General features: G+C 45.8%; 1 protein-coding gene across 1 annotated transcript in view; it reads left to right on the forward strand.

Moving 5' to 3' along the window:
- Positions 1–3,952: 3,952 nt before the first annotated feature.
- The window catches only part of Nr3c1 (nuclear receptor subfamily 3 group C member 1), a 125,157-nt gene continuing 105,982 nt past the window's right edge, over positions 3,953–23,127 (forward strand). The window contains exon 1 of the mRNA XM_048331453.1: positions 3,953–4,167. The gene's annotated coding sequence lies outside the window, so the exon portion shown is untranslated. The remainder of the gene's footprint in view (positions 4,168–23,127) is intronic.

A 23,127-nucleotide genomic window follows, 5' to 3' on the forward strand; every position in this document is an offset into this window, starting at 1 on the left:
CCCCCCCCCCAAAACTGCTGTTACTTCTTGGAGTTGTTGAATTCTCAAATGACTTGCTGCTGAAAGTATTGAAGAAAGAAAAGTGGAACGAAATGAAGCAAAAGGACAGGAAACAGAACAGAAAGAGAAAAAGAAAGAACTGTGTAAGTGGTAATTTAAAAAAAAAAAGAAAATGAAAGGGAAGAAAAATGCAAGGAAAGGAGGAAGTAGATAAAAATATGTCAGAATGAATGGAAAGAAGGAAGGTGTGAAAAGCAAAAAGAAGGGTAGAGAAAAGTAAGCATTTCGGGCTAAATTCATTTCAATTATACTAAACCCCCACTCCAAAGAGGAGCCTGCCTAGCAAGCGCAAGGCCCTGAGTGAATACCCTAGTACCAACAAAAGTAAATAAATAAAGGTCTGACTTTCCTAAGAAGGAACTCTGGTGGTGACGGTTAAGCATTAAAAAAAAAATGTTGAGAAACCAAAATATTTCTCCAAATGCCCTTACCCACAGCAAGGTCATCTTTCAGATGGTCTGACTAAACCCCATCATTTTTGTAGTTGTAGTTGGTCGGTGGGATTGTGCTTGGGTCAGATCTCCTTTCAGTCCTTTGATTCTATATGATCTTGTAACACAGTCAAAACTCCCTTTGCCCTAATTAACTGGTTACTGCTTTCATTTTCTGTTTTGCTTTGGCAATGGAGACCTTGCTTCATTCTATTTATTTATTTTGGATCACCCTCTGCTTCGTTAGCTTAGCTCTTTAGAATTAACGCCAACAAGGTCAGAGTATGTAGCACCGTCCATTCATTCCACAAGACTCACGGAGCTACCCACAGCCCGGCCTGACTTGGGTGCTGGGCACAGAGCACAAACAAAAGAGACAAAGCTACTGTCCTTGAGAGAGTTTGAACTCTAGCAGGGAGAGAAGCGAAGAGACAATGAGCATAGCAAGTTTAACAAACGTACATTATTTTTGGTCATGATAAGCACTACAGAGAAAAAATAAACCAGAAAGAGGCTAGAGAAAATAAGGCCAGAAGAGGAGTCAATAGGATGGTTAGGCACCTGAGGAGGACAATGTCCGGTGACACAGGTTTGACCAATATCAAGATGGTGGAGGGATCTGTGCAGACAACAAGACAGCAAAGCCCAGAAAGTGAGCGGATGCTCAGAGGGGCCAAGAGTCCAGATCTTTCAGGACCAGGGTCGTCGTCCTAATGACTTTGGCTTAAATGTGGGATGCAAAGGCCTTCTCTTTTACCTGAGGATTTATTTTCACAAACTCTCATTGGCTCAGGGTGGAGAAGAGCCCTTTTCTTTGTCGTGGGTTTTGCTGTGCTGGTCCTAGGGCTTGAACTCAAGACCCCAGTGATGTCTCTATAGAAGGCATGCTCCATCTTCCCCCACGACAGCTTTGAAAAACATGCAGAACAGAATTGGAGGGAGAAGAGCAGCAAATCAGAGTGGAAAGGAAACATTGGTAAGAAACTAGTAATAAAAACCAGTTCCCCTTCATCCCCCAAAGAAAGAACCAATGTGCAAAAATAAAGGTCTCTGCACAAGGTAACAAACAGTACAAGAAATGTATCCAATGCCTAACGTATGAAACTGTAACCTCTCTGTACATCAGTTTGACAATGAAAATTTGAAAGAAAAAAAAAAGCAAACAACTACAAAAGCAATACTTACAAACTGTTTGGTGAAAATGAACTGAACAACTCAAGGGGGGGAGGGGGAAGAAAAGAGGGAGGGGAGGGGGGAGGGGGGAATGAGGGACGAGGTAATAAACAGTATAAGAAATGTATCCAATGCCTAATGTATGAAACTGTAACCTCTCTGTAATTCAGTTTGATAATAAAAATATATATTAAAAAAAAAAGGTCTCTAGTCATTAGATATGGCCAGTAAACTTGCCTCTGAGTTTCCTGGCAAGAAATGGAAAGAAGAAAATGTAATCACTAGTATAAATAAATAAATAAATAAATAATAAAATTAAAACATGAGTTTCCAAAAAATTGGAACAAACCCACTGTATTGTGAGTGCAAACACTAAAATCTAAAGAAATCCATGTCCTGTAGAGCCAAATGAAAACTTTACACATTGGCTGTAAATTACTGGGCCTGGGTGGGTAGAAGCAGGAAAGTGGATTGTAGAGGACATAGGAGAGTTATTTGAAGGGTGAACAAAATGAAGATAATTCGACCCCTATCAGAATCAACCCATAAATGTTATCTATATTTATGGCTGCTAGCATCTCTGCTTATGTTCTTTCTGGAAGCCATTGAAATCATTCTTTTGCTTCCATCTCAATTTCACTTAAGGATAAAGGCCTTGTCAATATTCTCCCAGCAGGCACAATGACAAATTCCTTATTGCTGGCTTCTTCTTGCATTTTTAAGTAAGTCTTGTAAGAAGCACTTAATTCTGGTAAGTTTTTACTTCATGTTGATGTTTTTTTGTGTGCTTTTTGTAGAACAACTACAAAATGATCCTTGCCACTATGGTAGTAATTTGGCCTGTTAGTTTGTATACACCAGCTGATAGACTAAAAGGACAACAAGTCGGGGTGTCATTTGCACAGATGTGTTGTGTAAACTGAGGACATCCTTCCAGTTTCTGCCATCTTACCTGTCTCATGCAAACATTCTGGAGACCAGTTCACTGGATAGTTTCTGGTGTAATTAGAATTCAGTGTAGCCAAACACACTAGGTGAGAACCCTAATTGAGACTGATGACGTCGAGATCACTTTGCCTTTCCAGCCCTCTGCACATCAGACCTCTGGGATGAAACTTTTCTAGGGGCCTCCATTCCTCACATCAATTAAGACTGGTAATGCATCTCTCATTTGCCTAGCTGTTAGGAATGTGCGTAAAACTGCGCTATTTACAACCCAAATGTGCCCGTGGAAGGGTGAGCAGGGCCCTGCGCCCATTTAGGTATGGTTTAGAGGAAACAACAGCTATGTTGAGCTTTCTCAAATGATAAATCGTGCACCCTTGCAGAAATCCTCCTCGGGCAAATAGAGGAAGTCCCAGTGTTAAAAGTAATGCATAAAATGGAAATGACCCTTTTTATTTCCTCACACCTGCTTCATGACAGGGAATGACAGCTGGTGACCTGAATTTTCATTTCCTTCCCTATACCAGGTGGACAGAGCTTGTGTCAGGTTTGCTCTGGCCCTTCCTCGTGTCCGCCTCTCCTCTTCCCTGGCCTCCCCAATCTCTTGGGCCTCTGTAGACCTGGGGACAGGCGCTGGACACTTTCTCCTCTGCTAAAGGAGTGACAACACACACCTTCCAATGGCAGAGTAAGGGAGAACACGGATCTCCTACCTGATCACGGGACTCTGGAAGGTCAGCAGTCTTTCAGAGCCAGCAGGACTGTAAAGGGTCAATGTGTCTGACAGAAACAAAGGGATGTAAGTGAGGAAGAAGGAGAAAGGGACTAGGAGAAGAAAGAAAGGGGAATTGGTGGGAATATGGTGTGCGGTTGTCTACTCCACAAATCCTTGTTGAATGTGATGGAACACACTGCTCCAGCTTTGTGGTGATCGATTCCATTGGTCCCCGACTCAGGAAAGCTCCACTGAATCGGTAGCTCTCCGCTGAACCAGGAAATTCACCCACATGAGAATGAGTTATAGTATTAGTTTTGCTAAAACAAAACAAAACAACAACAACAAAGCGATACCCAAGAGACAGACTCCTCTGATGTAAAATGTTCTCTCGTGAAAGTTTCTACTCTGTGTTCAAAGCAAAGCAGAAAGCACCAGCCGTGGCAATTTGTTCACCAAGTGTTCTGCAGTGCTAACTTCATAAGGGGGTGGGGTGGGGTGGGGTGGGGGGAAGGAGGCTGCGTCATATCGAAGCCAGCGCCAGATGTGGGTCTTCTTTGCTCTGAGAGCTTGCTAGCCCAGCCAAGGGGCCAGGCCAGCTTCCGTGGCGAGCGGTGGTGCAAAAGCCAAGTGCAGCGCGGGTCTCACAGATAGGAAGTGTGATACATACTCATACGTGCCTTCTCTGGGCAAACATGGAGAAGGGCAGAAGACATCCCCGGCCTTCCTGGAGCCCCGGTCTTGCTACGATCATCAGAAGCCTCCTCCTCGTGGCTCCTTTCCTCAGCCATCTCGGCCAGGAGACCATCCCAGAAGCTGCTCCGCTCACGCATCTGAAGGAAGGTAAGTGGAGTCTCTCCCCATTCTACAGCTGGGTAAAGTGAGCTTTCATGAAGTAGCATGGCCTGTGACGTTCACACAGAGGTCAGGGCACTAGGAAGAAAGAAACAAAAAAAGGATCACAAGACTGGTGTGAGCTGCAGAGTCGAAAGTGAAGAGGCAGGAAACACTGGCAGGGGTGAGGGCTTCTCTCAGAGAGATGCCATGCTCTGCGTCTGGTGGTTTCCTTGCTGCAGCAAGCCTAAGCTGAGGCGGGAGGAAACCAAGGTAGAGCAGCAAGCGAAAGGAAAGCAACACGGCGTTGACACGGAGAGGAGAGCCAGGACTTGTGTGTTTAAAAACGATCCGTGTGTTTGGAGGCACGTAGCATGAAGGAAAGGAAAAATGGAAACTGAGAAGAGAGTCGTCGGAAGGGGTTTTGAGGAGGCCGTATTGAAACCGAGCTCTGACCAAAGGGACTGAACTGTGTAGCTCTCTGGGGGACTCGGGGAGAGGAAGTAAGTAGAAAGGCACTGAGGTAGGTCGTACCTCATCCCCTCATCCCAGCCCTCGGGAGGTGGAGGTAGGGCAATCTCAAAGTTGAGGCCAGTCTGGGTTACAGGTTCACTACAGATAATGAGACCCTATCTGAACAGAAGGAAGGGAGGGAGGGAGGGAAGGAGGGAGGGAGGGAGGGAGGGAGGGAGGGAGGGAGGGAGGGAGGGAGGGAGGGAGGGAGGGAGGGAGGGAGGGAGGGCACAGGTTCCAAGATGGGAAGGTTCTTGGCAAGCTGGAGGAGCAGCCTGGAGAATAGGACGGGAAAAGATAGGGATCTGAGGTCGGCAAAGCAGCCCAGGAGCTGGGGCCCGGGCTCCAGCCCTGGGTGAGCTAGAGAGCTAGAAAGGGAGTCGGACCTGGCCTTGGCTTCCGCGGGATCCCTGTGGCTTGTGGGGTACGGATTGGATGTGGAGGGGCAGGATGGAAGCAGGGAGGGCAGGAAGAGCCTTGTGGGAGTGTAGTGGTAGAGATAGAGAGATGGCACTGACACTTAAATCCTGACTGCGAAGTCAAAGGCGTTTTCTGAGGAGCTGGATATGGGGAGTGAGACAGAGAGAGGTTGACGGACCACAGGATTTTGCTGATCTCAGGTCCCTCACTGCTGAAGATCTATCAGCCCAGGATAGCGACGAGGGCCAAAGAAAACACCCTTGGATACTGCCTTTATCTGCCGGCATGAAATGAAACTGATACCCCATGCTGCTGCTAGCAGATCTGTGCGGTTACTAGCTAAGCGATGGAGGCGCCTGACGTCTCTAATCCTGGGCACCTCTGCCTGACTTGTGCCTCCCTCCGAAGGATGTGTCAAAGAAACCCTGTGAGCTCGAGGCCTCACAGGCTTGGGGCTTGTCACAAACACCCCCAGAACGTCCAAGTTAGTGCTAGGACTCACTGGTGATGCCTTTGGGGTACGACATTGATAGATTCCAGGAAGCTCCCCTGCCCGAAGTCTCCCTCCCGTGGTCTGTCGTGACAAAAGAATGTCCCAATTCGCCCAGTCCCTTCCTGTGACAGCACTGTGGACCCTAGACGATCCCTTCAAAACAGGAGCTAAATCCAGCTACTGTCCGTCATGTGTAAACTCACATGTCAGATGGCTGCTCTTCCATCAGCTAGACCTTACGTTTGAATAGACGAAAAGCAAGAATAAATATGCTCACAGTCAGGAGTGGTTGAGGAATCTGTGGATGATGGAGAAACCACCCCACCCCACCCCCTAACACACGCACATACTAGGTGAGGACCTTCCCAATGCCTAGGATAAAAAAAGACCCAATGCCTAGGATAAAATTGGCTCCAAGTGGCCTTTGGGCATGGTGTTTCCCAAACCAAACAAAATGAGGTCCTCGAAGGACGGCTACGAGCCATAGAATGCCAGTGTCTGAAATGAACGCGTTGAATCCATGGAGAATCCTGGGCCTGAATGGACCCCCCTCCCCGGTTTCCTTTGTGTGACCATTTGCTTCCCAAACATCTCACTCTTCACCCCCTGTGAGTGTCCTTGCTTAAGAGGCCCCTCAGGATGAGAAGTCTGTCTCCATCCCTGTCGCCTTCATGACCACCGCCACCCGCAGAGCCCCAAACAACAACGGCTGGTGCCCACAAGCCCCCCCTGCTCTGCACCGCTTGCTGTAGAGAGCTCAGCCCTGGCTGCTCTGCTGGCCTCACTGCCTCACTGGGGGGGAGGGGGGTGGTGGTGGAGGGGAGGGAGCCAAACGGGGAAGTGTGCGCTGGTTCTCTGACATTTCTGCACATGGGCTGGGCCACTCCCGCCCCCCCCACCCCCCACCAAGGTTTCAACTGTTTTCCAATCGTCCTGGCGGCTAACCATGGCCGACTCAGAGAGTGGCATCTGTGTCCAAGCCCATATCCCTAGGAATCAGAGCCACTGTCGTGGGCCACTCCGTGAAGGGCCCCCTCTGTAAAACTGTACGAGGCCGCAAAGCTTCCATCCCTGCCAGGTTCTCAGTTCCCCCAAATGATACACCCAGTGCCGTTTCCCAAGACGGCATAAACGTTCTCAGGGTAGCCGACACAAGCCCTGCTACCGGCCAAGCGTTCTGTTCCCCTGCCATCTGCTCACAACAGCCTTCCATGCGGAGCACCTGTTCCTCAGGGATTTGCAATGCAAGAGTTCCAGCTTTTCTCAAAGGCTCCTCAGCCCGGTTGGAAATAGATACAAATAAAGGCATCGCCCCCCCTCTATTCCCCAGAAGCCCCCAAACCACAGCTACTTCCAAGTCCTGGCACCTTGTTTTCCTAAGCCACGTGGGAAACGTGTCTGCTTTCCATCCCTGAGATACAACACACCCCATGAAGCCATCCCAACATTCTCTTCCTCCATCTCCACGTAAGCAGCACTGACACATGATTTACACTTAACTGAATCGGATAGCGAACTAGAAGCTGTTAAGTGGGATTCAAACTACCTTTCTTCGTTGAGTGCCCATGAGTCACACCTAGCTATTTGGGAGGCTGAGATTGGGAGTTCAAGGCCCACTCAAGCAGAAAAGTCCTCAAGACCCTGTCTCAATCAGCCGCTGAGAGTCTTGGCATGACCATTAACCTAGCTATGACAGAAAGCCTAAAATAGGCAGGCCAAAATCTAGACATGGGCCAAGAAGCAAGAGCCTATCTCAAAAACAGCCAGTGCAAAAAAAGAAAGAGAGAGAGAGAGAGAGAGAGAGAGAGAGAGAGAGAGAGAGAAAGAAGGAAGGAAGGAAGGAAGGAAGAAGGAAGGAAGGAAGGAAGGAAGGAAGGAAGGAAGGAAGGAAGGAAGGAAGGAAGGAAGGAGACAAGACAAAAGAAAAAAGAAGTGGAGGTTTGGCTCTGTGATCAAGTGCAGGCTTGCAAGAATGAGGCCCTGAGTTCAAACCCCAGCACCACATACACACCAAAAGTTTTTCATGTTTTTCGCGTCTTGTCTGTGATCCAATGTGAAAGCTCAACACTCCCAGACAGGACGGGTTGGGCCCTTGCTGAGGAGGCAGGCCGTGTCTTCCCTTGAAACAACACGTGTCTTAGTGTGTGTGGATTGCTGTAACAAAATGCCCTAGATGGGAGGCTTATACATGTTCGGAAGGCGAGGGTCCTAAGACAAGGAACTAGCAAGTCCTGCTGTCTTCTCACCATGTGCTCGGGTGGCAAGGGAGGAGGGAATGCTCTGGAGTCTCTTATAAAGGCGTGACCCCTAATCAAGAAGGCCCCAACTTTGTGCCCTGGTACCTCCCAGAGACCCTTCCCCCTCAGACCATCCCGTGGGCCTTAGGAGTGCAGCATCTGAATCTGGTGCTACACATATTCAATACATAGCAATATGTACTGTGAAAGCTTTAGCCTCATAAAAATAATGTGATCTTGAGACAGGAGGGGACACTTGAGACCACGACAAGTTTGGAGAGGGCAGGGGAAGGAGGGCGGAATCTTTGTTGAAGAAAGTAGGACCACACAGAACAACATGTAGGGGAGAAAAATAATCCACCATCATCCTACTTTCTGGAGAACCATGGCTGATATTGTAATGGATGTCTTATGAATTTATTTAGTACCAATGAACGTAGTACAGAAAACATAGCCTAATGTAAAAGCATGGAATTTATAGACCCCAAACAGTTAATATTATTACAGATGTGGGCTTGTATATATTTATGTTAGATAAAACATATATGTATATAGAGACATATACATACAAATATATACAATATATGTAATTTGTGCACACACAATATGTATAAATATGCAAATATATTTATGTGCACATGAACAAAAATTTATGAATATTTTTATATATATGCATGCATATGAATTTATTTTGTGGTGATCATTTCCTCACAGATCATTAGAAAAATTATGGTTTTGATGGCAGTTGGCAGTATCCCATCTCATCTATTTATATAATTAAGATAATGACTGTCCTTTTGGTTGACAGTAAGGTTGCCTCCAAGTTTTCTTATTATTTAGACTTTCTCTCATTTCCTTAGGACATTTTCCTAGGAGTGCTATTTCTATCTCAAGGGATTTGTCTGTGTGTGTATACACACACACACACACACACACACACACACACACTAGCATGCGCACATGCGGGCGACCAAGTGCTATCCTTCCGGATCCTATGTTCTAGTTTGCTTTTCTCCGGGTTCTGAAATTATGACTGTACCACCTCACAGAGATTTCCATGCCATTCAATTTTAGCTTTAATGTAATGCCAAGAATCAGAATCCCATTTCCTAATGCTTGTCTGCCTTCAAAAACGATATATCAACTCACTTAACCTTCTTATGCCTCAGTTTAAAGGGTAAATACTCCTATCTTAGTAACTGTAAATTTCTACAGAAGGAATAAGCATTAGTTTAAGTGGGTGATGTGCTGTGTAGTCAAAATGAGTTGAGATTCTGGCATCAGGTTGCTTTGAATCCTGGATCTATCATTGTTTTTTTACTCATTATTGTGTTTCTTAGGCCAGTTACTTAATTTCTCTTTTTCTTCGTCTTCTCATCTACGATATGGATGATGAAAGCAGATAGCTCAGGTGAGGATTGGATAAGATGTTGTTACATGTAAATAGCATGTGTGTGAGTACAATTATCCCTGGCTTTTATTAGTAACCAGTGAATTTGGAAGCTCCTCACTTTCCACTAGATGTTCTTCAAGGGCCAGAGGCAGGAGTGTGCCTCGGTCATTTAATCAAAACCCCAGAGCTGGACATGATGGGGTATGCCTGCGATCCCAGCTACATGAGAGGTGAAAGTAGGCGGATCGTGGTCTGAGGTTAGCACGGACAAACTTAGCACAAGACCCTATCTGAAAAAGAAGCTGAAAGCAAAGGGGCCAGCGACGGGGCTCACATGGTAAATAATCTGCCAAACTTGTGGCCCTAAATCTAATCTCCAGTGACACCAATCTTTTTAAAAAAGCCACATAGAACCAGGCATGGCTGATAGTCCATTGTGAGTTGAGGCCAGACCAAGCTGCACAGCCAAATCAATGAAATTAACCAAGTCAGTGTTTTTGAAGATACGTTCTCCGAAGTCCTAAATCTTGCAGGAGTGTGCTCAAAGCACTGGGGTGGGCATGGGATGGCAGTGAGGCTGGCAAGGGCATCGCGGGTTCAAGGGCGGCATGCGCAGAAGCGGAGTTGCTCTTACGGCAGACGACTTGAGCTGGTGAATTCCTTCTTCTCGGATCCATCCCCAGACCTCGTTTCCCAGGCTGGCACACAGGAGCGTTGCCACGTGCCACACAGGATCTGTTTCGGTGCTCCAACTCTGCCATTGCAGCCCTGGATAGGTACTTACACGAATGTGCGTGCTTGCTAGCCATAAAGTGTTACCAAACGTGGCTGCCGTTCGCCAAGCCCTGGCCAAGAGGACAGGAAGCCCAGGCAGAGTTGTGTAACACAGCTAGAGAGAAGGTGGCCGGGCAGGAGGCATCTGCGGAGCCTGGCACCAAGTTTTGGGTTCCGATCTAAGAGCAGGAGAAAAGTCTCGGCAGCACTTCTGAGACGGGGGTCATCCGATGTGGAGGTGCTCAGGCCTCCGGAGATCCCCCCCACAGCCCCCCCCCCCAAGAGCCAGGCAAGCCTCAGATTCCGTCTACCCCCTCCTCCAGGGAGTCTCCTCCTAAGGAAACCCAAAGCCAGCCCCAGACTGCCGATGGCAGCATTGGGAAATGGCCGGTGCGTAGATCGCAAGCGGCTGTACAAGGCAGCATTTGTAACTATGGTGCACTTGCCAAGGCGGTGGCTCAGTTCCAGACCTTGGCACGATTCGAGATCTCAGGTCTCAGTCCCCACCAAGCCAGGCCCATCTAACCAAGCGCAGGTGACTAAAAGCCCGAGTCGGCATAACTGCCACAGGGGGAGAGGGCTGTTCACAGACACAGCTTCAGGGGAACTGCGAGCACCAACAGCCACCATTACCATGAGCGACGCTTACCGACGACATCGTGCCAAGTGTCGTGCGAAGTGTTTTTGTACGGTCACCTCATTTCGTCCTCAGCGTGAGTCGAGGGAGTAGGAAGCCAGAGGTTATGCAATGTGTCCGATCACGAAACTAGCAAGTGGTAGAGATGAGAGCTGAACTTCCATGGGGGTGAACCAGAGCCCGGCACTAAACCACGGCAGCATGGGGTCTCACAGAAAGCAAGACAGGTTCACCAGGTTACTAGTGAGCATGGCAGGGGACGGAAAAGCAGGTGAATCCGTTTTTAACGTCATCAGAACCTTGCCAGCAGGGGTCAGCTCCTAAAGTCCTTTGGTTACAATAGAAACCACCTCCTCACTGCCTGGGAGCACAACCCCCAAATCCTGTCATCTTCTGGAAGGTGCTAGTAGAAAAGGTACTGCCCATGTGTGCCTTGCCAAGTCTCTTTTCCCTATGCTTTTTTTTTTGCCATTCTGTCCATGAAGATTTCATCTATTTCAAGTGGACTTTATTAAACACTGAGGATAACTTCCTCCGCCCAACCCTACTGTCAGGCCAGTGTGGTAATCAATCCCACATACAGAGACTGCACAGTGCTTCCGAGTGTTTATTGGTGTCTCCCCTGTGAAATAGGTAGCCATCTGTGGAATGAAATGGCCAAGAAGGACATCGTTAGTCACAGAAAATAACGAAGATTCTTCCTTGCAGAGTCAACGGAGTCAGAAATATGGCTTGCTAAAATGTGGGAGGCAAGGGTGTTATTTTGAACTTTTCTGGAGGGAGCAGAAATGAAGACAAAGATCTGCTTTCATGAATGAGACTAAGTCCAAACGGTGTGTGGATTCTCTGCCGATGAGCAAAGCCTGCATCCTCTAACAGGGATGCTCTTCCCACCACATAAGCCAAGTCACGCGGATCTCAGGACGAGCAAACAGGTAGTGCGCACGGCCCTTCCCCAGGAGTCCTGCTGAGAGGTGGCATTATGTCACCAGAGCCTCAAGGTCAGCACCGGAGGAACAGCTGCGCAGTGCAGCAGGAGAATGTGGATGTCTCAGAATGACTCATCTGGACCTGCGGGGCAGGAGCTGACCCGCCGATTGTTGTACCATCGAGTCCTAATAAAAACCGGTTCATAGGGATGGTATGGAGAGCAGGTGAAGTCGCATGTGGGAGTTTAGAAATCAGCCAAAGGAGCCTTAACAACCAGGGCCTGTACAGTCAGTCGGCCCTCCTTTGGCCTCAACCTACTCTTGATCATAATCTGTATAAATTCTAACTTCTACACTTGTTCTTATAAAACAAATATGAATAGCATAACTCTTAAATTATCTTGGCTCATTGGCATAAATGTATTGGTACAAAGAAAAGAAAAAGCATACATTGCTTTTTTTTCTTTCTTATTAGAGTTAACAAATTGATATGACATAAAACTTACCATTTCAGAAAGTATAATCCAGTGGGTTTTGGTATATTCTTAATTTTGTACAACTATCTCCATTATTTCATTCCAGAGCACATCCATCCTTCCTAACAGGTTCTGTATTTAGTAATGGTCATTCTTGCCTTCTTCTTAGAACCCTTGGCCACCATTAATCAATTTTCTGTCTCTTTGGATTTGCCCACTCCGTACATTCAAAACACAAAATTATGCAAAACGTGGTCTTGCCGACCATAACCGAATAAAGATTTATCTATTTTGTAGTATGTAGTAATCAGCACTCCATTCCTTTCTGTAGCTAAAGAACATTCCATTGTGAAGATCTACCACATTTGTTTACTCATTCAGCACCTGATGGACAACAAAATGGAGCCCTAACCTTTAGCAAAAGAGCTCAGTGACAATGCCTAGGCCCTGAATCAAGCACCATACCTGAATGAAAAAAAATAGATAACAGATAGATAGGTAGGTAGACAGGTAGGTAGGTGGATGAATAGATGATAGATAGATAGATAGATAGATAGATAGATAGATGGTATGAACTGATATCTTATAAGATTGTTTGCATTTTCCTAATGACTAATAAGGTTGAACATCTTTCATGTGTTCATTGGTTATTTGTATGGTATCTTCAGTTAACTTGATACAAATCATGTGCCCTTTGATATTTTGTTGTTTCGTTTTTTAATGAAAAGGGGATATTTTTTTAAATTTTGAGTAATATCAGTTCTTCATGTTTGGATCTAGACCTTTACCAGATAAATTATGTGCAAATACGTCTTCCATTCTGTGGGTCAACTTTTCATTTTCTTCATAACATCCTTTGTATAGGACAGTTCTTAATTTTGATGAAGTTCAATTTGATGATTTTCTCCTTTGTTACTTGTCCCTTTGGTATCATCTCTAAAGAACCCTGTAGCATCCAAAGTTATAGAGATTTACACATAGTTTCATCTTGATATTTAAGCCTGTCACCTATTTTGAGTTAATTTTTACTGTTGTTGTTGGTCATGGGGCTTGAGCCTAGTGCCTGGGCACTGTCTCTGAGTTCCCTGAGCTCTTTTTATTCAAGGATAGTGCTCTACCACTTTGAGACATAGAAATACTTCCGGTTCTCTGATAGTTCGTTGGAGGTAAGAGTCTCATGGACTTTCCTTCCCAGGCTGGCTTTGAACCACCATCCTTGATCTCAGCCTCCTCAGTAACTAGGATTTCAGGTGTGAGGTGCGAGCACTCAGCTGTTGAGTTAATTTTTTTATGTACTTTTACTTGTAATTACCCAATAATTGACTCCGGATCATTTGTTGAAAAGGTTGAATGTTATCAAACAGGTATGGTACTTTCGTCTAAGAAAAAGTCAGATGAACAAGACATGGGTTTCTGACTCTCACCTCGGCTCTGTTATCTTTGTACAAGTTCTTACGTCAGCACCACACTGTCTTTATTGCTGTAGATTTCTAGCAGGTTCTGAAGTTGAGAAGTGTGTGTACTCCAACTTCGCTCCTTTTAAGTGACTGTTTTGCTGTACTGAGTTCAAAATATTTGTGCTAGTCAGACTTTTCATCGTGGAGACGAATACACAGCACAACTGAAAGGAGGAATATTTATTTTGACTCTCAGTTTCTGTAGTCCACCATGGTAGGGAAGGCGTGGCAGAACAAAGCCACTCACAATATGGATCCAAAAAGCAGAGGGGGAGAGGGGAGAGAGAGAGAGAGAGAGGAAGAGTCTGCAGACAACATACCTCTAAAGACCACTGCAGTGATGTACCTGGCCCACACGGGCCCTGTCTCCTTACATTTCCAGTGCCTCCCCAAACAGCACCACCAGCTGGTGCTACACAACTTTTCAAACCCTTAAGTTAAAAATTAAACTACCTTTCTATAAGGGAAACAATGCCAAGAAGTTACCATGGCTGTGTTTGATACACAATAGTTGTTTTTGGAAGATGTTTATGCCACGAAATGGATTGATTCCATCTCTATACTAACTCTGAAAGCTGAAATCACTTCTCCTGCAGAATGACTTTATAAATGAGGACAGAAAAACAAGTGCTAAGTAATTTGGTCACATGACCAGCCAGTAGCCTGGGTGGCTTGGTTCCTTGACTATGTTCTTAGCTGTTATGCCATGTTATCTCTCAGATAAAGAACCTTAGACTGTCCTTAGCCTGGCTTCTTTTTTGCTCAAGACTAGCACTCTACCTCTTGAGCCACAGCACCACCTCCGGCCTTTTCTGTTGATGTGGTGCTGAGGAACCGAACCCAGGGCTTCCTGCATGCTAGGCAAGCACTCTGCCACTAAGCCACATTCCCAGCCCTAGATTTAGGAGTTTTGAGATGGGTCCTAGATTCCTCTGCTTACACAAATTCCCAGATGATTTGACTGGCAGCTCAGCCAGGAGTCAGTGCAATAACAGATGGCCCAGTAAATACCATGGAAGGTCATGGAAGGTCACGGGGCATCTGTTAAAGCACTTTCAAAGCCGAAAAGACCTTCGGGAGAAGTCATGCCTAAAAAGGAAAGCCAAGGAGAATAAGAGAAAAGTGAATACTAGTAAAGATAGGAGTGGAAATACCCCAAGACATTGGTACACTGACAAAGAAGCAGGAGTAAGCTAGGTAGGTGCTGGTGACTCACATCTTTAATCATGGCTACTTATGAGGCTGAGAATTGAGAATGGAGGAGCGTGGTTGGAGGGTAGCCCAGCTAGGAACGTTCACAAGACCTCACCTCCATCTGTGTCTGGGTATTGTGGCACCTGCTAGCTACATGGGAGGCTGACATCGGGCGGGTCTCAGCTGTAAGCCAGCCTGGGCAGAAAGGTCCAAAAGATTCCATCTCAACAGAAGCCGCTGTGTGCGGTGGTATCTGTCATCTCAGCCACGAGAGGAAGTCTCAGTTAAGGGGATCAGAACGTAGGTGTGTTCCTACACAGGAAGCAAGACTGCATCTCAAACATAACCAGTGCAAAAGGAGCTGGAGTTGAACAGCTTATCGGTACAGCGCCTGCCTCCCAAACACGAGGCCCTGGGTTCGAGCCCCAATGAAGGGAATGGCAGGGGGCCGGTAGGCATGATTGAAAAGCAGTGAAAGGGGCTTCAGCTACGCCCTCTCTTGGCCCTGACTGACCCCAGCTGTGACCCTGCTTCATACCCTTCCTCCAGGCCCATACCATACCTAAGGCCTCCGTCACGAGGTCCCATGAGCAAGGGAATGAATCATAAACACCAGGGATGACTAGCGGGAGGGACAGCTAGCACCTGCCAGCCTCCATCACGTGTCACACTCATTCCACTCAGAGCTCTGCGCGGGGGAACGCGTGTGAGGATTCAGCCCTCACAACCATTCTTTGAGGTCGCCGTTATTTTCTGCCCCCATTTTGCAGGTAGGAAATCTGGGGCACATTGTAGGTTAAGCCTATCAAGGTCGCCCAGAGACCCACGTGGCAGAACCAGATTCAAATTCTGGCAGTCCTGCCTCAGATCCCACCTCTTTACTATGTTTGTTTCTAGAACAAGGAAAATAAAGAGTGTAGGCTGAGACCTACCATTTAGAAGGACCACTCTCATTTGAGGAAAACAAACACAGACCTTTCTGAACTGCCTTGTTTGTCCATCCCTGGTGGAAGTGTAGAAAAGACAGAGGGAAAATCCCGGCACACTGGCTTCCTTCCAGAATCTGTGGGTGTACCGCGGAGCGGCCGATTCTCTGCACCCCCGCGAGGCTGAAAGCAAGCCAAGGCCGTTGCCAGTGTCTCCACTCCTGAATAAAAGGCGCCGCACTCGCAGTGAAGGGTCCTTCTGGAATAAATATCATCATTAAAATCCTCATCTCTGTGTGGATGTAGCTCTGGGATAGAGCATAGGCTTAGCATGTGCTAGGTTCAACTCCCAACACCGCAAGAGAAAAAAAAACAACAACAAGGCATCCTCTAAAGAAGGAACTTGTGCAGAGTTTAGGCTTGCAGAAAAGTCTCCATGGCTCTGCCAGGAACTCTGGAGGCTCCTGTCATTGTCAAAGGAGATAGTAAAATGTGTGACAGGTTCTGCATGTTAGGAAATGGCATTAGAATAAAGAGCAGGATGCAAATTCAATAGACCAGATCAATTTTAAAGGAGAGTTGACCTGAGAGCCTGGGGCGGGAGTCGGGAGGCGTCCTGCGGGCAGGGGTGGAGGGACTTGAGAAGAGTCTAGGTAGCTGGAGCGGTGCGGGGAGCTCCAGCACTTGCCCTGGGAGTCCCTGGTAACGGCCTCAAGTGGCCCGGGCCTGGTCTGGGAGCCTATGGTATTGGCCAGGTGTCACCTGCGTGGACGAATTCAGGCGCCTGTCCCATGGCGGGGTGGGGGTCGGGGAGTGGGATTTCAGATGTCGATTCAGGTACCTGGTGGGAGAATTGCGAGCGGGAGGCGGGTGTCAGGGGACCACATGGACTTATGGGAACAGAGCAGATTCCGGTGGGTGCCGTCGAGCATGGCTTTCCTTTGTTCCTCCATGGGTGGTGGAAAGACCTCTGCGATGGGCATGGCAGAGCCCCGAGAAGAAGACAGTGCAGGTGCACCAGGGCTAGCCTCAGCTGCGAGCTCCTGCGGCCAGACAAAGGGGAGACTCCCACAGGGACACCTGGGCAGTGGACACGCATAGCTCGTCCTCCTGGTGAGGGACCAGAAGCCAGGGGCCCCGTGACAGGCCCAGGGCTTCATTCGTCCTGGCCAGCTGTTGCCTCCGGGCTTTTTCTTGACCAGAGCAATTTGCCACACTCACTCCAGCCCCAGACACGGCCGGGCGCGGGAGGCCAGCCAGCACCTTGTGTGAGTCAAAGAGAAGATGGCGGAGAAGAGCCAGCAGGTGGACACGTGGGTTCTGGGGAAGACTGCCTGCGACTCATTTCTAGTTCGGCCCCTGGGTTGCTCCCTGACCTTGATAAGTTTCTCAATCTCAGTGTTACCTCAAGGGAGTATTCAACTCTAATCCGAGTCCCGGCACCTCCATGCCCAGCTTTGCGACCTCAGGCCTACCATGCCCCCTTTTAGCCTCCAGTGTTTTGTCTGTAAAAACGGGGTGATCATTGTGCCGGCAGGAGAGTTCAGCGAGCAGCCAGGTAAACTTCAAAAAATGGCTGAAAGTAACATAAAAAAGAAAGAGGAAGAGCCAGGCCCGGTGGCCATTAGGCGCTACTAATAGGCTTAACTCATTGACTAGTAAATCCCTAGTTTACTAGTTACTTAAGAGGTTGAAATGAAGAGGAGGAGGATGTGAAGCCAGTCAGAGCAAGAAGGTTGGGAGACCCCCATCTCAATCAATAAAAACTAGGCGTGATGGCATGCGTCATTCTAATGGACAGAAAAATAGTCCACTAGAGCCTAAACTCAGAACTCCATTCAAAAGTTAACTAAAGCAAGAAAGGCTGGGGTTACAGCTCAAGTAGTACAGGGCCTGCCTAGCAAATAATAAACCCTAAGTTCAACACCAGTACAGAGAGAGAGAAAGAGAGAGGGGGGGTAGAAACACACAGAGAGAGAAGGAAATTAAAGGAGAGAAGAAAGGATGAGAAAGAAGGATGAGAAGGAAAGGAGGAAGGGAGGGTAAGGAGGGAGGAAAGGAGCAATGAGCAACAAAGGGAGCTAGTGGGTTCCACCAGGGATTGTGCAAACCCAGCCCTATTGACATTCTGTACTATATCACTTGAACTGGTTGGGCCACCTGGTGCACTATGGAACATTTAGCAAATCCAGTAGAGTCAGATGAAACTTGTGTACGGAATATCACTTTCTAAAAATCCTAGTTCTTCAGAATACGTGGCTGATCCTTGGAATGTGTATAAACAACATACATTTGGTGATAGACTATGAATTGGCTGTGTCCATGGTAGAGGGAGTGAACAACACAGCAGGAATCACATGTTGCCGGTGATGGTACATTGGTAATAATACCAATGCTGTGACAAGGGAGTGCCCAAATTAGCATACGTAATTTCATTAATGGCAAATTCTCAGTAGTCAGAAGAGAAATCTATTTCACTGACAAGGACACTGAGGGGCCGAGGCAAAGGTCACCCAGTAAAGCATGGGGGCCGGGATTCTTTCTGTCCTTCCCCAAGCCAGTTCTCTTAACACTGCTTTAGATCTCTGTATAGTCTTCATCACCTCCCAGCCTCAGACGTCGTCTGTTCCCCCTCAACACCAGTGGTTGCTCATCTTGAAAGCCTCCTCCGGCCTCAGCCAGATGCCTTCCCTTGTGCTACTACTGTCACACCCCGAGGGTGTCTTTATTACTGCTTATTTATCATGGATGTGTTTCTGTCTTGGGCCCCTGTGACGGATGACAGCATAAGCACAGGGGCCATCTTCCTCCCCTCCATCTCCAGTGCTTTGCGTAGAGGCAGACAACAGAACCCATTAAAATATGTGAACTGGGGCTGGGGATATAGCCTAGTGGCAAGAGTGCCTGCCTCGGATACACGAGGCCCTAGGTTCGATTCCCCAGCACCACATATACAGAAAACGGCCAGAAGCGGCGCTGTGGCTCAAGTGGCGGAGTGCTAGCCTTGAGCGGGAAGAAGCCAGGGACAGTGCTCAGGCCCTGAGTCCAAGGCCCAGGACTGGCCAAAAAAAAAAAAAATATGTGAACTGCTAGGAAAAGCTAGGCAGCTAGGGGTAATGAAAGGAACATGATTAAATTACAACCATCACTCCATACCCATGGGTTTTGTAGGTGGATTTAACTAATCACAGATTGAATATACTCAGGAAAAAAAAATACATCAGTATCAATCATGTAAAGACATTTCAATTCCTGACATTATTCGCTAAACAGTATGGTACAATGACATTTGCATAACATTTGCATTGAATTAGCTCCTATAACTAATGTAAACACATAGAGGGCATATAGACATATACAGGAGGTTGTACATCAATCATATGCAACAATATCCCATTTTATCGAAGAGACCTGAGGATCTTTAGATTTTGGTATCTGTGGAGACCCTGAAACTCATCCCCTGTGAATATTGAGGGACAGCTGTACCTTTGTGTGGGTATTGTTGCAAATGCATTGATATCAATGAGGAGGGAAAGTCCAGAGACCTAAGCACAGGAAGACAGATGGTCAAAAAGAGGAAAAGCAATTCACTCAAGATCTCACGACGACCAAGGAGCAGGAAAGGGCACCAAAGCAAAGCACCAGTCCTTAGTCCAATGCTTTATCTATCATGTTACACACACTTGGACTATGCCGTTAAAGGGTTTGGATGGCATTGATATAAGTAAACAAGTGAATTTGTGGATTGACATGATCAGCAATAAATTCATAAAAGGTAAATATTGATGTCTGAAGATTATCGCTGTGTGTCGTGGGTAGAGAACTTGACTCGGAGTTAAGGAAGATAATATGTTCATTTTGGCTCCTTGGCAAGTCAGTGAGACTCCACACAAATCATTCCATGTCTCTATGCTTTTGTTTCTTTTGGCTGAAACGTTGTGTTGGTTAAAGAGCATGTGATCAACGTGTGTGTGGTGTGTGTGTGTGTGTGCGTGTGTGTGCGTGCATGAATGTGCATGTATGCCAACACTCGGGCTTCAACTCAGGGCCTCATGCTGTCACTGGGCTCTTTGGATCAAAACTCTACCAACTTGGGCCACACCTACACTTCCAGCTCTGGGCTGGTTAATTGGAGTAAGAGTCTCACGGACTGCTTGGACTGGCTCAGAACTGAGGGCCTCGGAGCTCAGCCTGCTGAGTAGCTTGGGTTATAGGTGTGAGCCACCGGTCCGCAGCTACTTCTCTTTTTAAACATCTGTCTATATATGAGCATGCTCAGCTGTACGGGAAAACCTGTCATGACTTTTGGTTTCATAAGGATCAAACCACACAGAGATACGCAATTGCATGCTTGGTAGAGTTACACAACCCCAAAGCTGTAAGGTGCTCTGTTAAATCACAGAGTGAAGATCCAAAATCTTAGCTAGGCTTGGGTTTGTTTCTGGAAAGGAAGCAATGAAGTGGGTGGGTGGGGGGGGGGTGTCCTTTGAGGTTTGTCTGGCCATCTCGCTTTCTGCAAGGGAAATAGTAGCAGTTGCTTTACCATGCACTTGCTAAATGTCAGTATTTGTGCTACACATTTTAGAGAATGTCTTACTGATTCTACGTAAGAACTTTATGAGGCAAGTACTATACATTCATTTATTTTTCAGACAAGGGAACAATGACTCAAAGACATTCAGTAATTTCCTGGCTTAGTAAACATACATCTAAGATACAGAGTCCAAGTCTACTTCTTACTGAGCTGAACTACTAACACGAAAATAAATGTTTATTAAATCCAACTAACAATATCCCTACCAACCACCACACTTTGTGTTCCTGTTACAGATAACAAAGTGTAACACTTACATAAATAAAACAGGAACAATATTTGTAGAAGGACTGCAGATTTAATTCATGTAAGGTACTGATTTTAGTTTACTTTTTTAATGTTAGTGGGACTTTCTCTCCAGCTATCAGGTTTTGGCTTCAAGAAAAACAAATGATAACAATAATATATTGAAATATTTAATATGTAATTCTACTAGGTCATATCTACAGATACTGTATTCAAGTTATTATCAAGCTTACTATAAACAAAGCAATAAACTATAAGGCTGGGACAAGAAGGAAAGGAGAGTAATAATTTAACCTGCTCTAAAGAGAAACTAAAAACATTTCTCTTAGAGGATCACCAAGTTTTGTAGGGATTTTTTTTTAATTTCAAATCTCACCACAAAATAGAGAAGCAATTTCTATATGAATAAAAAAAATGGAAATCATCGACAAATGTAGCCAGTATTAGTAAATTAGCTAGAGGCTGATAGTCTCATTTGTGTACATGCATTTTAAATGAAGAAGGACTTTGACTATCTCACCTAATTATCTGTTAAGAAGAAACTCCAGCCCAACTGGTAAAGCAGGTAAAGTTTATTTTTAGGCCTTCAGCTGGCCTCTGGTTCCAGCTTTCTGTCTTGGTTTGAGATCATCACAGCTGTTGTACCCTGCCTCCTTCCTCCAACGGTGCCGGGACCCTCAAGTTTTAGGCCTTTGCTTCTGCTGTCAAGATCCTTTCAGGGGCAAGTGTTAGAGAGCTAACTCTAACTAAAAAGAGGAAGAGGAAGCGGGGAGGAGAAAGAGGAAGGGGGAAGGAAAGAGAGTATATTCTTACTGGACTGTATAATAGTCCAGTCCAGAGGTAGGGATCTAAATATGCCAAGGAGATAGTGAGGATTCTAACTCCAGATCCTTTGAAGTTTTTCTTCTTGTCAATTTCATCCAGGAACTGCTTTTTGTTTCAGGGGCAGGTTCTTGCTGCTACAACTTTGCATTTTATTCTTTTTGTTCAAAAGAGAAAGTCTGTGGATGGTCCCTGAGAGGGTAAGACGAAGCCTCATTTGGATATCCACACGCCCCTCTCTAAACTAAGGCCTATCAGCATAGACCTGGCCCATCACCAGAGGGTGGGACGGCTCGTGTTAATATAGCACATCAAACTGGAACACTTACAAGAGCAAAGTTTCCATTTCTGTGATATTTCTGGAAGGGTCATTCTCATCAAAGTATCTACCCTCCTCGAGACCATGGCACTCTGACAGGACAAAAGAAGCATTATCGTATCCCTAAATGATCCCTGTTGGTGACTTTTTTTCCAGTTGATAAGTGAACCAATCCTCTTGAATTTATAATACATTTAACGTAAGCATGGATTCAGCAAAACTATGAAGGTGATGCCCGGGGATGCTCAGGCAGTAGTCAGCTCTGCATAGCCGTCCGTAACTCCTACCCTAACAGAATTTGTCTAGAATGTCTGAAGAAAGATGAAAGTGGAAGATGAGCTGGTAATGGACATGTATTTTTTAAAATAATTCCATTACGGTGGCGCATTTGAGTACTTAATGATGGAGTACTTAATGACATTCGCCTGAGAAATTCCAGTTCTATACTGCAAAAAATACTTACACCGTGGTGCAAAGAGACAGGAGTCTTCCTGTAGCATGACCTGCAATAGTGAAAAACTGGAGACAACTTAAATATTTATCAATAATGCAAATGTTACATTATTACATAGTATGCCACTATTACCTAAAATATTGACATGAAAAATCTAAAACCATTTGATAACTGAAGTTGAAAAGTAAGGGAGTGAAATTCCATTTTTCTTTTTTAAAAACTACATATATAAGTAGACAAAAGATTATATTGCATATGGAGAGACTAAAGACTATGTATGTATAGACAAAAGATTAGGAATTATGCATGCCAACTTTCAAAAACTAGTTACATCTGCAAAATAGGATCCTGTGGAGGAAGGAATGTTTACTTTTAGTTTGCATGTCCTCTGTATGTTCACATTTTTTCTTTCCTACTTCCTATTATTTTTAAGGTATCATAAAAGACAAAACGGCTATCTAAAGTTGTATTTCATCCTTCTAATGCCATTCTCACAATAATAACCATTTCTCTTGGATGTCCCAGTCTTCCTTCTATGAAATCCTTCCTCGTGTTATAGCCATAACTCATTCCCACAGCCTTACTGCTTTCCATTTTCTCTATAGATTGGCCTGCTAAGGACTTACCACCTCGTGACATGGTATTTGCAATAAAATTTGACTTATAAAGCAAATGTGGAAAATGATGATCTAGCACCAAGCACATTCAGTCATGTATTGTTTTTACTTCTTTTGCCCCACAATTTACCCCCTCACCACCACCAGAGAGGATTTGAAATGGTTCATAACAAAAATAATTTAGATGGGTAGTTGATAGAAAGACAGACAGGTAATCTCATAGGAGGAACAAAATTGATTACATAAGACACTGATCACAGGATAAACAGAAACACTTGCGATGAGCTCACATGGAGGTAAAATACAAAATGAAAATCAGGACCACAGAAAGAAGAATAAAAATATTCTGGACATCATTCAATAACTCTTCACTGATGGTAATTATAGGGATGGAAAACCCATCAGGCCTATGGAGCTAAAATTAATCACCAAGTATTCACAGACTGCCTCCTGCTTCTATTACTGGTC

This window comes from Perognathus longimembris, chromosome 22, assembly GCF_023159225.1.
Source record: "Perognathus longimembris pacificus isolate PPM17 chromosome 22, ASM2315922v1, whole genome shotgun sequence".
NCBI lineage: Eukaryota > Metazoa > Chordata > Mammalia > Rodentia > Heteromyidae > Perognathus > Perognathus longimembris.